Source organism: Protomyctophum parallelum, assembly GCF_964188405.1.
Source record: "Protomyctophum parallelum genome assembly, chromosome: 2".
In the NCBI taxonomy this organism is placed as follows: Eukaryota; Metazoa; Chordata; class Actinopteri; order Myctophiformes; family Myctophidae; genus Protomyctophum; species Protomyctophum parallelum.
In genome coordinates this window covers 53,296,198-53,310,195 of record NC_139699.1, presented here as the reverse complement: position 1 = coordinate 53,310,195, position 13,998 = coordinate 53,296,198, and the positions used below count along the sequence as shown (strand labels likewise).

Below are 13,998 nucleotides of genomic sequence, written 5' to 3'. Positions count from 1 at the left end.
GCTATTTGTATTTGTTGATGTATTAATGTGTTAATTTTCTATGCTCCGTTGATGAATTGAACACATCAGGACCACAATGGAAACAAGTCCCCAGGACGTTTTGTTTTTGAATGATAAAAATTTCAATCAAAACAAAAACGCTCAATCTGCTTTTTATGCCTCAGTCGGTGATAGGTGGGGGGGCTCTAGGGATATAACATCTACAGTAGCAGTAGTGGAATGTAACTGAGTGCATTTACTCACTCTGGAACGTATATAGGCCTTTCTATTTTTAAAACAATTTATACTTCAGCCCCACGCCTAGGTTCCCTACCCACTACCCTACATTTGGTCATATAGCTACTTGTGTCTGAAAAATATAACTTATAGATCTTAATCACATGACCCCAGAGCATATAGACTGTAAAAAATATGGACAAAGCGTTCCCCGGGTCTAACATGAACGTAAAATGAAGCCTGAAATCCCTTGCATTCTAATGCATTGTAAGTCGCCATCTTTCAAGATCCGTTTTGGCCCAGCTGGCCATTGGCTGGCTCCGTTTAGGCCCAGCTGGCCATTGGCTGGCCCAGACAACGAGGCGGGACTTCCCCCCTTCTTCTCCGTTGGTTTTTATTTTGACTTGAGTGGGAGGGGAATCCCGATCATAGACTGTAACGGTAGCCACGCCCCTCAGAACATACGCGACTTTATGGTCATTTATTTTATAAATGGGACCATAATTTTCCAAAAAGAATATTATGACATTAGAAATGAGACTTTAAACTAGTGACTGGAAGTAGAAAGTATTCATGACCATGTTTATTAAGGTAATACAGTCTAGGTGAAGTTGGGCCAAAATACCTCTATGGAGCTATGGGGCTTTTTGGGTCCAGTCCAGCGCCACAACAGGCCATTATATGAACTACCGATTTAAAATGAGGCTTCACGAAATATCTGGCTGACTGCCTCCCTGCCCCAGAGCTAATCTGGGAACCCATGGGCAAAAAGGAAAAAACAGCGCCCTCTACCGTTTGTTTCCTTTGCATTTGCCTCTGGAGCAGCACCCAATAGAATGTGCATGGATAACAGGATGTTGGCCTTTTTGGTCCGCCTTCAGCCCTCCTCTTCCGGTGGGGGGGCCTATAGGTTTTCATTCCCACTAACAAGAAATATAAACGTTATGAATGCCTCTGCCGACAGATTCAGTAGCGCAGCGTACTGATTCGGGTGAGATTTGGGTGTTCTTTTGAAGAAAATGTAATCTGGCACAGACAGTTGCATCATTATGATCTATGGAATCTGGGAAAAGAAGATTGTACGAGCTACGGTTCAAGAGTTATATGCCAAAACGTGAAGTGAGCGTATAATGAGAATTACTGAGAAGCAGGTTGAAAACAGGTGAAGTTCTCCTTTAAGTCTGTCTGTGAGTTGTATAAATATTGAACCAATGAAAATTATTAAAGGACTTAACAACATTTGGGAACACATGTGGTTCTTTCATCGTTATTCTTATTTATTTATTTATTTGATTCATTTATTTATGTTACATTTCCTTAAAAACAAAGTTTTTTGACATGGAAGGTTTCCGCCCAACATCTGCAATATAAATGCCCATAAATAAAGTGATTGCTGCAGGCCTCACTGCAGCCTACCGTATCTGTTTCAGCACATTGGGTCAGTCCACCCGGCTCACGTCAGTGGGCTAATTGCCTCCTGATTTCCAGAGCCTGGGAACCCAGCCCACAGTGTTGACATTAGATATGACCTCTTCCGACCGGGCTAGCAGTCTGTTTTCACACAGGAAGGAAGAAAATGGGCCAGAATGCAGCCCGAATGCAGCCAACGCATTACAAACACTGGACCCAAATGCACCAGTACTGTACTTTAATGTACTGTACTGTACTGCACTGCAGGGGTTCTCAAAGTGCGGTCCGGGGACCCCCAGGTGTCCTTAGTTGAGGGGAGTTCCAGGAGGTGCCCATGCAAAATATGTTCATATAGTATAAAAAGAAATCACACACGTGTGAGGTGAGGGGCGCTCTTATCATTATACATCATCATACATCATCTAATTTCGGTCAATCAGAATTTGCGTCCTCACCTTCGTCTTCAATGTTTGTGTTATGCAATGTTTGTGTTTATACAAACACTCAAAATTGTCCATTCATTGTCAATGGGATTTTATGTTTGTGTAGGACAAAGTTTGTGCACACTGCACATACACCGAAAGCTAGGGCTAGGGCCTATCGCCCCTCAAAAAATTCAGATGGTGGTCTGTGGCCAATGGGACCCCCAAATGACATGGAAAGGTTTGAGAACTACTGCCTATTACAAATCAATTGATGTACTGTACTGTACTGTACTGTACTGTACTGTACTGTACTGTACTGTACTGTACTGTACTGTACTGTACTGTACTGTACTGTACTGTACTGTACTGTACTGTACTGTACTGTACTGTACTGTACTGTACTGTACTCACGTTAGCCCATACAGCAAGAATTCATCATCATCATAATTTTTCGAGATCATGGATTCCACAATGCTACACCAGACTTCCCGGTCCTTCATTGCCACCCCCAGTTCCTGCCTACTGAAGCATGTGTCCCGACTCCCTAGCGATGACATCAGGGAACGACAGCTTTCTACCTCTGGTCCGCCCTGAGGCAGGACTCCAGAGAAGAAGGGAAGATGTAAGTAACCTCATTGTCAGCTCTGTAGCAGTGGCCGGCAAACTGCCCTCTTCTGGATCGGACCAGTGAAGAAACACGGGGAAGGTTGCCGTATATTAGATTAGTCGATGGGTGGCTCTTCCAAGACAGAGTTATCAAAAACGTAGAGAGAATTATTGGATGGGATCTCCCTGCCATGGATATAATCTACACACAGCACTGGAGGAGGAGAGTACAGAGCATCCTGTAAGGATAATCCTGCTCTCCCTTTGTTCATGCAGAGGGACTCAGTCAGGACTTGACCTGAGACACCACAGGCCAGAGAGCATCTCTACCCACGTGACATGACACGCTTTTTTAACCAATTTATTTTCCTGCCAGTTGCCACTGTACGCTTAGTAGCCAAGGACTATTCTAATAATGAACATTTGCAAACCAAAGTTTTCAAATACTTTTAGTGGAATAAAAAGAACAATATGAATATTTGCCTATGAGCATTGAAAAAATTAAGTACTTGAGTAAATGTACTTAGTTAATTCCACCATTTCCACCTCTGTTTATACAGATTGTTAATAAGGAATCATGACAACCTTGACTAAAATGATAAATTTGTAATCTGCATATTTCATTAATCTTAATATTGGCATTAAATCCATGAGGTATTAGCATAAACCAACAAACATATTGTTCATGTTATGCTTCATTGTCTATTCTGTGCTTTAATTCTCAGCAAATGTATTGCCACATTTGTCTTCTTGAGCCTTTTATTTATATTTATATATTTATCATTTATCATATTTATCATCAATGACATGAAAACAAAGGTAATGACAGTCAACACCGAGGACAAAAACATTGCCACTGCAGATGGGACGGTGCTCGGGCGAGTCGAGGACTTCAAGTACCTCGGGGCCTGGACTGGAAAGCCTTGCACAGGATGAGGAGAGTGTGGAAATCAGATATGGGAGAAGACCTTAAGAGGCGGCTGTTCATAGCTACTGTAGAGTCAATACTGCTGTATGGGGCCGAGACATGGACCCTCACAGTACAACAGGAAAAAGCCCTGGATGGAGTCTACACAAGAATGCTACAAATGGCACTAGGTGTCACATGGACGGACCACATCAGAAATGTGGACCTCTATGGGGACCTACGACGGGTCACGGACAAAGTCAGAGAGAGAAGGATGAGGCTGGCAGGGCACTGCGTCAGGCACCCAGAATTTGAGGCAAGTAAATTGACCCTATGGGAGCCAACCCAGGGCCAGGAGGGCAAAGAAGCGTACCACCTATGTAGACGTGCTGCGGCACGACAGCTTGGCTGACAACACTGCAGAGCTCAAGAACCTGATGTTGGATAGGAAATTGTGGAGGGCAGTGATCCAGGAATGCCGAGTTGGTGTTGGCTAGACCTCACTCTCGCAGCAACTAACTTGTTGCTCATAGGTGTTGCATGCTAAAAAATAGACAATCCATAAACTTGTGAGTTTGTAGATCAGCTATTGTTCATCACATCCCGGTCTGTTGTTGTCATTGCTTCTGCAGCAGCAACATTAAACCTAAGGCCAATCATAATGTCTTAGTTCTAACAGTTGTCTGAAAAAACGTATAATGTTGCTACTGTATATCAGTGGTTCTCAAACCTTTTCATGTCAAGGACCCCCACAATTGTATGTATTTGGCTTAATTGTATTTTTTCACTTAAATGTTTTAATATATTCAAAGCTCATAGCGTGGCACGAAGCTAAAGTATAAATGACACAGATGCTTTCCCGGTTTTAATGGGTTAATTACTTAATTTATTACTAATTACAATTCAATGATATGATTGTGACCATTCTGCTAACCAGTACTTTACGTTTGGTACTCTGGTAGCAGGGGGTATAACTAGCGTGACCCCCGTGCCGTCGTTAAAATAAAATGATAAATGCATACAGATGCAATGACAGGGCTGAGCAGGGCGGAGCCCAGTGGTGGCTGCTGCTAGCACACACGTGCTCTGATGGAGTGTAGGCTAATAACGTGGAGGAAGTCAGAATAGGCGAAGGTGCAGTGGGCTCCCCGACTGCAGCTGCTGCTGCTCTGTTCATGATCTGCTGTACAGTGCCCCGCTGTTTAAAAACTAATGGGATGTCGGACTAATTCACAGTCCCCTGGTACTCAGTGTATATGTAAGTGTATATATTGATGCCAATACTTTGGACTTTTACTCGATAAAATGTTGCATACAGGACTTTTTATTGTAACAAAGTATTTCTACATTGTGCTGTATGGCTAATTGTACTGGACAAACTCAGACTATACTTCTTCCAGCAGTAAGCTGTGTGTGTGTGTGTGTGTGTGTGTGTGTGTGTGTGTGTGTGTGTGTGTGTGTGTGTGTGTGTGTCTGTCTGTGTGTGTGTGTGTGTGTGTGTGTGTGTGTGTGTGTGTGTGTGTGTGTGTGTGTGTGTGTGTGTGTGTGTGTGTGTGTGTTGTAATGAAGCCCAGATGTACAGATATATCTGGGCGTCACGCCCACCATTATTACACAAACCTCATGATGTCACTTCCTGTTAGAGTTTACGCCCCCAAATTAAGAACCAGAGACGTTGTGAAAGTGGCTGCTACTGCCCGTCTATCTGCCTGTCTATCTGCTACTGCCCGTCTATCTGCCTGTCTATCTGCTACTGCCCGTCTATCTGCCCGTCTATCTGCCTGTCAATCTTCCTACGTATTGCCATGTCGAGCGTGTTTGTAATGCTTCAAGCACTCTGTCAATGACCTGTCAGCAAATGTTCAGGTCAAACAATTACACTTTTACAATTAAACCAAGAGAGGTTTTAGTGTACAATTTTGACAGATCAACTGTCATAGTGGAATAATATATTTGACCAGGAGTAGGCTACTTATATACTTTGACTCGAGTACTGGAGTACTTGAGTCATAGTACTCTACTGGAGTAGAGTACTATGTCCGCCACTACGTGTGACAGCTCCAGCATGCTGTTGGATTCAGTGAGCTGACTCAGCGTCTCTCTCACTCCAGCAGAGGAACAAGCAGATAAGTAGAATACATTCTTTAGTCTGTCACTCATTATGTCTGTGATCAACCTTCACACAAAAAACAACAAGACATCATTGGCTCAAAGCACATCTACAAACATTCACTATCGCAAACGAAAACAACAAAAACTACACAACATTGGCAGGAGAAAGCGCAAGTGGCAGCGCTTCTGAAACGCACACACAACAGCAGAACCTGCCAATAACGGTACGAGGTCATCAATCATTCCTATTGGTTAAATCCTCTTACTGTTGTTTCTCCCCCACCCCCCATGTTGTTTTGAAGTAGCATGATGAATGCATTCGCCTCACTGGAAGTCATGGACACAGGTTTGTGTCTGATATCATTCAAACACAGCCTGGCTGATGATGTGTACTATACAAAGTACAATACGCAGAGATTAAAATAGGGTGCATTTTGCATCCCAAAACGCAGTTTATAGTTAAGGGACGCAATAAAACAACGACCTCTGCATCCACGGGATGCACTACTGTACTACTGTACTGTTTTTTATTCTAGTTTATTTTGCTAGCTTTAGTTATAATAATAATTTCTTCTTCTGTTTTCTACATTAATATAACCACATTATAACCATATAAAATGAAATGGGAGTTAAATGCTGCAATTTGCAAAAGGGGTGCATACTGGCAAAAGGGGTGCATACTAAGTTTAGACTAGTCATTGGTTAGACATGGGTTAAGGTTAGGTTTAGGTTGTCTGCCCCGTGGGAGGTTAGGGTTAGGGTGAGGGTTTGAGATAGGTTGTAGTTGTAGGACTAATGACTGGTCTAACCAATGACTAGTCTAAACCAAATACTGTCTAAATAAATATGACTCCTAACGTCGTTGAAGTGGGACTCATAAAATGTCCCTGAGTAGCACAGCTCCCAGTATGCTGGCACACTGCCAGACTCGGACTACCGGCCAAGGTGCCTGGACCGCTGAGCCACGGCCCAGGCCTGGAGCTGATGGTGTTGCACTCCAACTCAGCAGTCCATCTCCCAAGGGGTCTAACGATTCTTTACTTACATCTGACAAGCCTGAGACGCCCCACATGGATGTGCACACAAGCATTCACACATTCACACTAACACTAATACTTATTTTACAATGACTAGACCTGTACGTGCCCGCCGGCCACCGGCCTACTTGAGAACCTATTAATACCGTTGTCTTAGCACCCCTTTTAACTATCTGTCGGTGTCCCTTTTGTGCCCATACTGTATATGGAGATCTCTGTATCTGCCTGTCTGCCTGTGTGTGAGGGAAAACTGACAAACGGATCAATTGTCAGGTGTGGGGTTGCCATGGCAATCAATTGGCTGAGGCAGAGGCTGGAAATTGCACAGGTGAGGGTACTTGGCCTCATTAGGCCCACTGGCAGAGCCTGACCAGAGCCTTTTGTGGTGGTTCTGGAGAACCACATGGGTCCGACCGACTCGATACCCTCCCTGTGGGGGTGTGGAACGTTTGTGTCGAATTTGACGTCGGTGATGCAAACGGTTCTCGAGTTACGTGCATTACAACCGTACACGCACACACGCACGCACACAGAGATGTGGCGCATTTATAGTAGGATAGCAAAAATATCAGATTGTGAGCTTATATAATCTATCTGCTATTTTTGTTTAAAATGTTGGCCTAACATTTGGCTAACAACCGGGTCCTAAAGACAGGTGATTGTTAGTGCGTTTGCAGGTGTGGTGTGTCCAAGCCGGTCTGAACCTGCGACGTCATCGGCTCCCTGACAGGGTGTTTGACAGCTGCTTGCGTCAAACCACACAAAAACAGTTAGTCACGACCCATCTAAAATGGAAATTTGTTTGCTTGCAGTGTCACGCACGCACGCACGCACACACACACACACACACAATCCTAGGTGGCTATGACGACACTGCTTGCAGCATCACTGTGTCAAAATCTTGTCTGCAGCAGTGAAGAGGAAAAATACACTGGTTGCACGCACGCACGCACACGCACACACACACACACACACACACACACACACACACACACACACACACACACACACACACACACACACACACACACTGCTGTACTTGTAAGGACATACACATTTTAGGACAGCTTTCAGAATAGCTGAAACAGCTTTTTAAAATCAGAAGAATTGCAGACAAGCTCTGCTACAGAAACTCTAACCCTAACCCCTATATCATAACCTCTTAAATGAAATGTCTAATCCTAATGTCAACCATTCCTCACTGTAAGCCTAACCTGACATCTTTTATTTTATTTATTTATTACTATTTATCTTGTGAGGAACAGAAACATTGTCCTCACACTGTCTAGTTATCAATATTATATAAAGTACAGTAATACTAGTTCACACACACACACACACACACACACACACACACACACACACACACACACACACACACACACACACACACACACACACCCTGCAGACCCTGCCGTTTCCCCATGATGTAATGCTCCCAGCCTCTTGCTATAGACCCTCCTCTTCTCACACACTCCTCTCTCCTCTCATTCTATTGGTGGCTCCTGTCTGCATCTGCTAGATCAGCTCCCCCTCCACACACACACACACACACACACACACACACACACACACACACACACACACACACACACACATACCTCCCAGCCCTCCCCTCCCAACTTACACACAGCCACACACATACACACACGCTCCATCCATCTGCCTCTCACACACTCTTACACACACTACACACCACGCCATTGAGGGGGGATTCCTCCAGTGCTGCGGATGCATCTCTTCCACCTGCACTCGGCTCTCCGTTGACGGGGGGAAAATTGGGGTGAGTCCCTCCTGATGATCCACACAAAAGGAAGCTTGTTCTGCTTCGTTCCTGCAGGGTGTGTGTGTGTGTGTGTGTGTGTGTGTGTGTGTGTGTGCGTGTGTGTGTGTGGATGCTGAGCGGTGTGGTCTAACGCGTCTCTGCTCCGGGCTCCATCGTAGATTCCCATCACCTAGGCGCCGGGTACCATGGCGACAGATTGTGTCAGCTTCCTCCTCATCTCGCATGGTTTTTGTGTAAAGTGTACTGTATGTGTGCGCTTGTGTGTGTGTGTGTGTGTGTGTGTGTGTGTGTGTGTGTGTGTGTGTGTGTGTGTCTGCACGCATGTGCGTGCATGTGTGCATATGTGTGTGCATGTGTGCGTGTGTGTGTGTGTGTGTGTGTGTGTGTGTGTGTGTGTGTGTGTGTAGACATTCAGAAGTTGCGTTTTAATTGCTATCAATAGCTTTACAGCAACTTTAATTTCCAAACCTGCAAAATGCACCAAGATTAGAATTAAAAAAAATATATATATAACATTGTGGTTTAAAAAGTTGAAACCCTATAGCCTGAGTTGGCTCTGTACGTGGACCGCTTTTTCCATCTGCACCAAATCCCTTTGCCAAAAATGCCTAATGTTTCCCCCAGAATATGGATGCTGAGTTTTGAGAATCGTTACACCCCTACGTTTGAGTGACTCGGGGTAGCTGTATGAACTGAACATACAGGCTCCCAGCAGCTGTGACAGTATAATTATGTGGCTATAGATTGTTCCTAGTGTGTCAGGGAGTGTGTGTGTGTGTGTGTGTGTGTGTGTGTGTGTGTGTGTGTGTGTGTGACTGTGTGTGTGTGTGTGTGTGTGTGTGTGTGTGTGTGTGTGTGTGTGTGTGTGTGTGTGTGTGTGTGTGTGTGTGTGTGTGTGTGTGTGTGTGTGTGTGTGTGTGTGTGTGTGTGTGTGTGTGTGTTCTGTCTGTGCATTCATGTGACACTTGCAGAGTGCCTTTTCTGTCCACCAGCCAGATCATTGCTCTCGGGCAGAAACTGTATACTGTATACCTCCATCCAAATGAATACCTTTACTTTGTCATAATAATAATAATAAGCTTGTAGTTTGGCTGTTTTTGAAGAAAATACAAACCCCCCCCATGTTCTGAAAAGTAAGTTACAAGGTTTCCACCCGACAGCGACGTTATGTTCACTGGAGCCTTCTCTTTGCAAGGCTCGAGGATATTGACTCTAACATGGAAAGGTAATTCTATTATTTCCATGGCATTTTGACTGCTAAATGACACATTAACCACACAGTGGAACTGGGGAATAGACTCACTGGTCCTTTTTTATTATTATTATTTTTCTCAGTCTGGCCAGAATGTATTTTGAGTGGCATGCAGTGCACCACATAAATAGCCTTTTAAAAACTGCTGTGTTGAAATGTTAATATTTTATTATGTTTAGTCGAGCTCACACATGTTTCATAACTAATTCATCCAGATGTTTTAGTTATAGAACATGCATGTGGGATAAAAATAAGCAATGACTATAGAAAAAACAGTGACCTTCAAGCGTTTTGCCCCCTTAGACCTGAAGGTCCATTTACCCACATGCCCCACACCTGTAACATCCGTGGCTTTGGGGTAAGCACTTTATATTTTATATTTGTACATTCTACATTTATGGAGATGTACAGGCCTTAAACACTCTAAACAGAAACACTATTTGGGAAATGTCCAAGACTGTCATAGACACACAAATATCAGAATGAATAAAATAAATCTATGACAGTCTTGATCCTAAATCTGTCATAAAGAATGCTTTTCTTGTGCAAAGTGTACACATTATATGCAGGGGGGGAAAGTATAGCCGGTTCAAAGCCCAGACGTAAGAGCGTTTCTTTTTTGTGCCAAGTTTCGAAGCAGTTGGACAACTGGTCAGCTGTAGAAACGCAGACAGACACAAACACAACCCACAGCCTCCTGTTTTAAGTAGTGAGATTAAATCTTCATGACAGCTTTAAACAAAAATATAACTTTTATATACCCAGTGTCAATTATCTAATCTGGCCACTACACTTCCTCTGCCAACCTGGGGGGGGGGGGGGTGGACTGGCCTCATGCTTCCTTCTATGCATGAGTAGTCCAAGCTGCTTCTTTTTTACCTGACAGGGGAGAGTTTCCCCGGCCGGACATAGTGCGTAGTGCGTGGAAGGAACACGTTATTCCGACCAGTATATTGGATTGATGTTGGATTGATATTGGTCTTGTGGACCATGTGAGTGACAAATAAAGCCTCTTGATTCTTGCGATGCGAGACAATCTGTATACCAGTATTCAATTACGCCTATTTGATGTAAAAGAAGAAGAAAAAACTAAACGGCTTTGCCATGCCTTTGAATTGGCTTATTTTTTTATCAGTAATCAGTCTGTCTGTGATTTTCATTCTAGAAGAATAAACTTGCCATGATTCGTCATTTGTTAGTTGGCTTTTCTCGCATTTCTTTGCTGTGCTCCACAAAAACTGAATATGTAGATGATGTTAATAAATACAAGATAAAACTCAGGGGTTCATGGACAGATTATAGACCAGGCCAATGGGGTCAGTGTTGACAACTAGGGGGTGGGGCTCTAAAAGATAATTGGCCCAAGGGCCTGCTTGAGTCTTAACCCGCCCCTGTAGGGCTCGGTAAAAGACATACTAATGGGGATAACTGGCCCAGACGCAACCAATAGGTCAACATGCAATGAGGAAGTACGATTCAAGGTTCCAATTGGCTGTCAGACATCACATGGCTCCTTGAAAGGTTAAACCGTGGTCATCTTGAGGTGATTATTGATTTTAAATTATATTCAAACCAAAGTTTCCCATTGAAGTCCATTAAATCCTCAGTGATCATTTATCCATTTGTAAGCTGTGCTTTAGCTGTGCTAAATGAGGAGAGTCTGAGGTCTGTGTTAACTAGTTAACATGCTAGAACATTGTTATTGTTGCTTCAAAGAAGATAATTTAAATGTTAGTTTTGCTTATTTATAGGCTATTTGAGCTGTAACAAGTACAATTTAGAATCTAAATATCAACATACTGTATGGTATATTAACCTAAATGTGTATCCACTGTTAATAGCCTACTCTACATCAACCTGTGATTAGTTTGGAAATTCTGGAATCTCTTGATTTTCCCATTTTATCGCATACAGACATATGTAGATAAAAAAAACAGTATTGGCAATTAAAAGCGCCAAAATGGATTAATCACTATAGGGCCAATTAAAGCTTGTTTCCATTGTGGTCCATTGTAAAACTACAAACTCACGGTGTGTGTGTGTCATCAGCATAGCAATGGAAAGACATTCCATGCCTGCTCATGACATGGCCAAGGGGGACCATATACAGGGTGATCAGAGTGTGGCTTGGGGGACACCACAGGTGACGGGTTGGTTCAAAGATTTAGCACCGCATTCGGTTCTTCCAGACATTTAGAACCGGAAGCAGTCCAGGGTAGTCACAGAGGCAGGTTTAGTCACTAGCAGTTTAGGAGGATGGTGTGATCAACTGTTTTTTTAATGTTTTCTGTTGTGGCTTTTGCCTTTATTTTATATATATTTTTTATGGAGGGATAGACAGTATAGGCGTCAACTGTTTTGAAGGCTGCAGTGAAATCCAGGAGGATGAGGAGGGAGAGGAGCCAGCATCAGCTGCCATGAGAATGTTGTTTGTGAGCTGTTTCACTGCTGTGGGCGGCGCGGAAAGCAGACGGGGTTATCGGAGGAGTTATTGCTGTTGAGATGGCCTTGCAGTTGGGCGGCATTGAAAGTAACTTTCTCCATCACCATGGGGAGGAACGGGATGTTGGAGATGGGCTTTTAGTTGCCATGGACATCCGGGACTTGGGTGGGTTAATTGAGAAGGAAAAAGTCCGTAGGGAGTGGTTTATTGCTTTGGTGATCAAGGGGCGTGTGGCTTGGATGTGCCTGTGGGTGCAGGTGGAAGGCTTTATCTGGCTGATGGATGGTGTCCTCAACCTCTTGCTCTGTGGTGGGGGAAGAAGCAGCAGAGAGGCTGGCAGGCCCCAGGTTGTGGGACGACAATTGGGGTGGATTGAGTGAGGGGTTGATGTTCCCTATAGTATAGGCCATATAGGTATCTTGTATTAACATGCTATACACATACTGTAGGTTAAATCTATAAATGCACCAAGTCTCTGTACGTACGTCTGTACGTGTGTAATCCACGTAACTCGAGAACCGTTCGCCCCACCGACTTCAAATCCGACACACGTGTTCCACACAACCACAGGAAGTGCAGTGCCCGGTGTCGAGGCGGTCGGACCCACGGTTGTCCAGAACCGCCCCAGAAAGTCCTCTGCCCGGGCTCTGGACAGGGCCCCTGCCCAGGGTCCATATATGGAGCTGGACTGTTCTGACATCACAACGCTCCATATTTGGGCACGCCTGACATAGAACTCCATAAGCTGGCCTGTTCCGACATCATAACACTCCATATTTGGGCATGCCTGACACTCCATATACAGTATAGGAATAAAGTGACACAGAGAGACACATACAGAAATCTCCATATACTGGGCATAAAAGAGACACAAAAACCTCTGCCCGGACTCTGGACCTGATCACCCCTATATCTCCATATATGGATCTGGCCTGTTCTGACATCACAACATGATATCATCACATCACATACACATACGTGTATGACTAGCTCAAATGGCGGAACAGCTGTCACGGTTCTTGGACCAAAGTGACCACAGAATACCGCTAATCAAGTTACAACTACACACTGTATACAGTATAGAGTATAGAGTATATATGTATACATATATAGTATATGCCTATATACTATATATATACTATATATATTTCTTACGTCATCATTTAGAGCTAGTCATACACATACACACCACGTACTCTGGTCCCAGCAGATCAGGCACAATTTGCTATTTTATTTTTACTGATTATGTATATAGTATGATGACGTAAGAAATATGGTCATTTCGTCATCATTGGTCCAGCAACACAGGCACAGATTTGATGTTTTTCTGCGTAAGCCTCAAATGGCGAAACAGCTGTCACGGTTTTTGACGCAAAGTAACCACAGTATACCGCTAATCAACTTACAACTACACACTTTATACAGTATAGAGTATAGAGTATATAGGTATACGTATATAGTATATGCCTATATACGTATATAGATATTGTATAACTGCTCTCAATAATGACGTATGTAATACAACATTATGATTCTGGAATGTATAAAAGTCACAAAGTGTCAAAAATTTAACCATAAATGTTAATGTTAGTGTAGTGTGCAAAATTAAATATATATCTAAGTATATAATTATATATGCAAAAACTAAGTTAAAATTTCGAAAGAGTCTCAGTCATTGCAACAGGCCTTGGCCTCAATTGAAGATTGGATTGGAGTATCATACTTAATACTAAATGTTTACATGTATAGTAGGTAGCAAATAATTACATCTAAACATTAATCATTTCAAACGTTCGTTCACAGA

General features: G+C 43.3%; 1 protein-coding gene across 1 annotated transcript in view; it reads left to right on the top strand.

The window, feature by feature from the left end:
* Positions 1-8,426: 8,426 nt before the first annotated feature.
* The window catches only part of sema4bb (sema domain, immunoglobulin domain (Ig), transmembrane domain (TM) and short cytoplasmic domain, (semaphorin) 4Bb), a 98,763-nt gene continuing 93,191 nt past the window's right edge, over positions 8,427-13,998 (top strand). The window contains exon 1 of the mRNA XM_083759779.1: positions 8,427-8,496. The gene's annotated coding sequence lies outside the window, so the exon portion shown is untranslated. The remainder of the gene's footprint in view (positions 8,497-13,998) is intronic.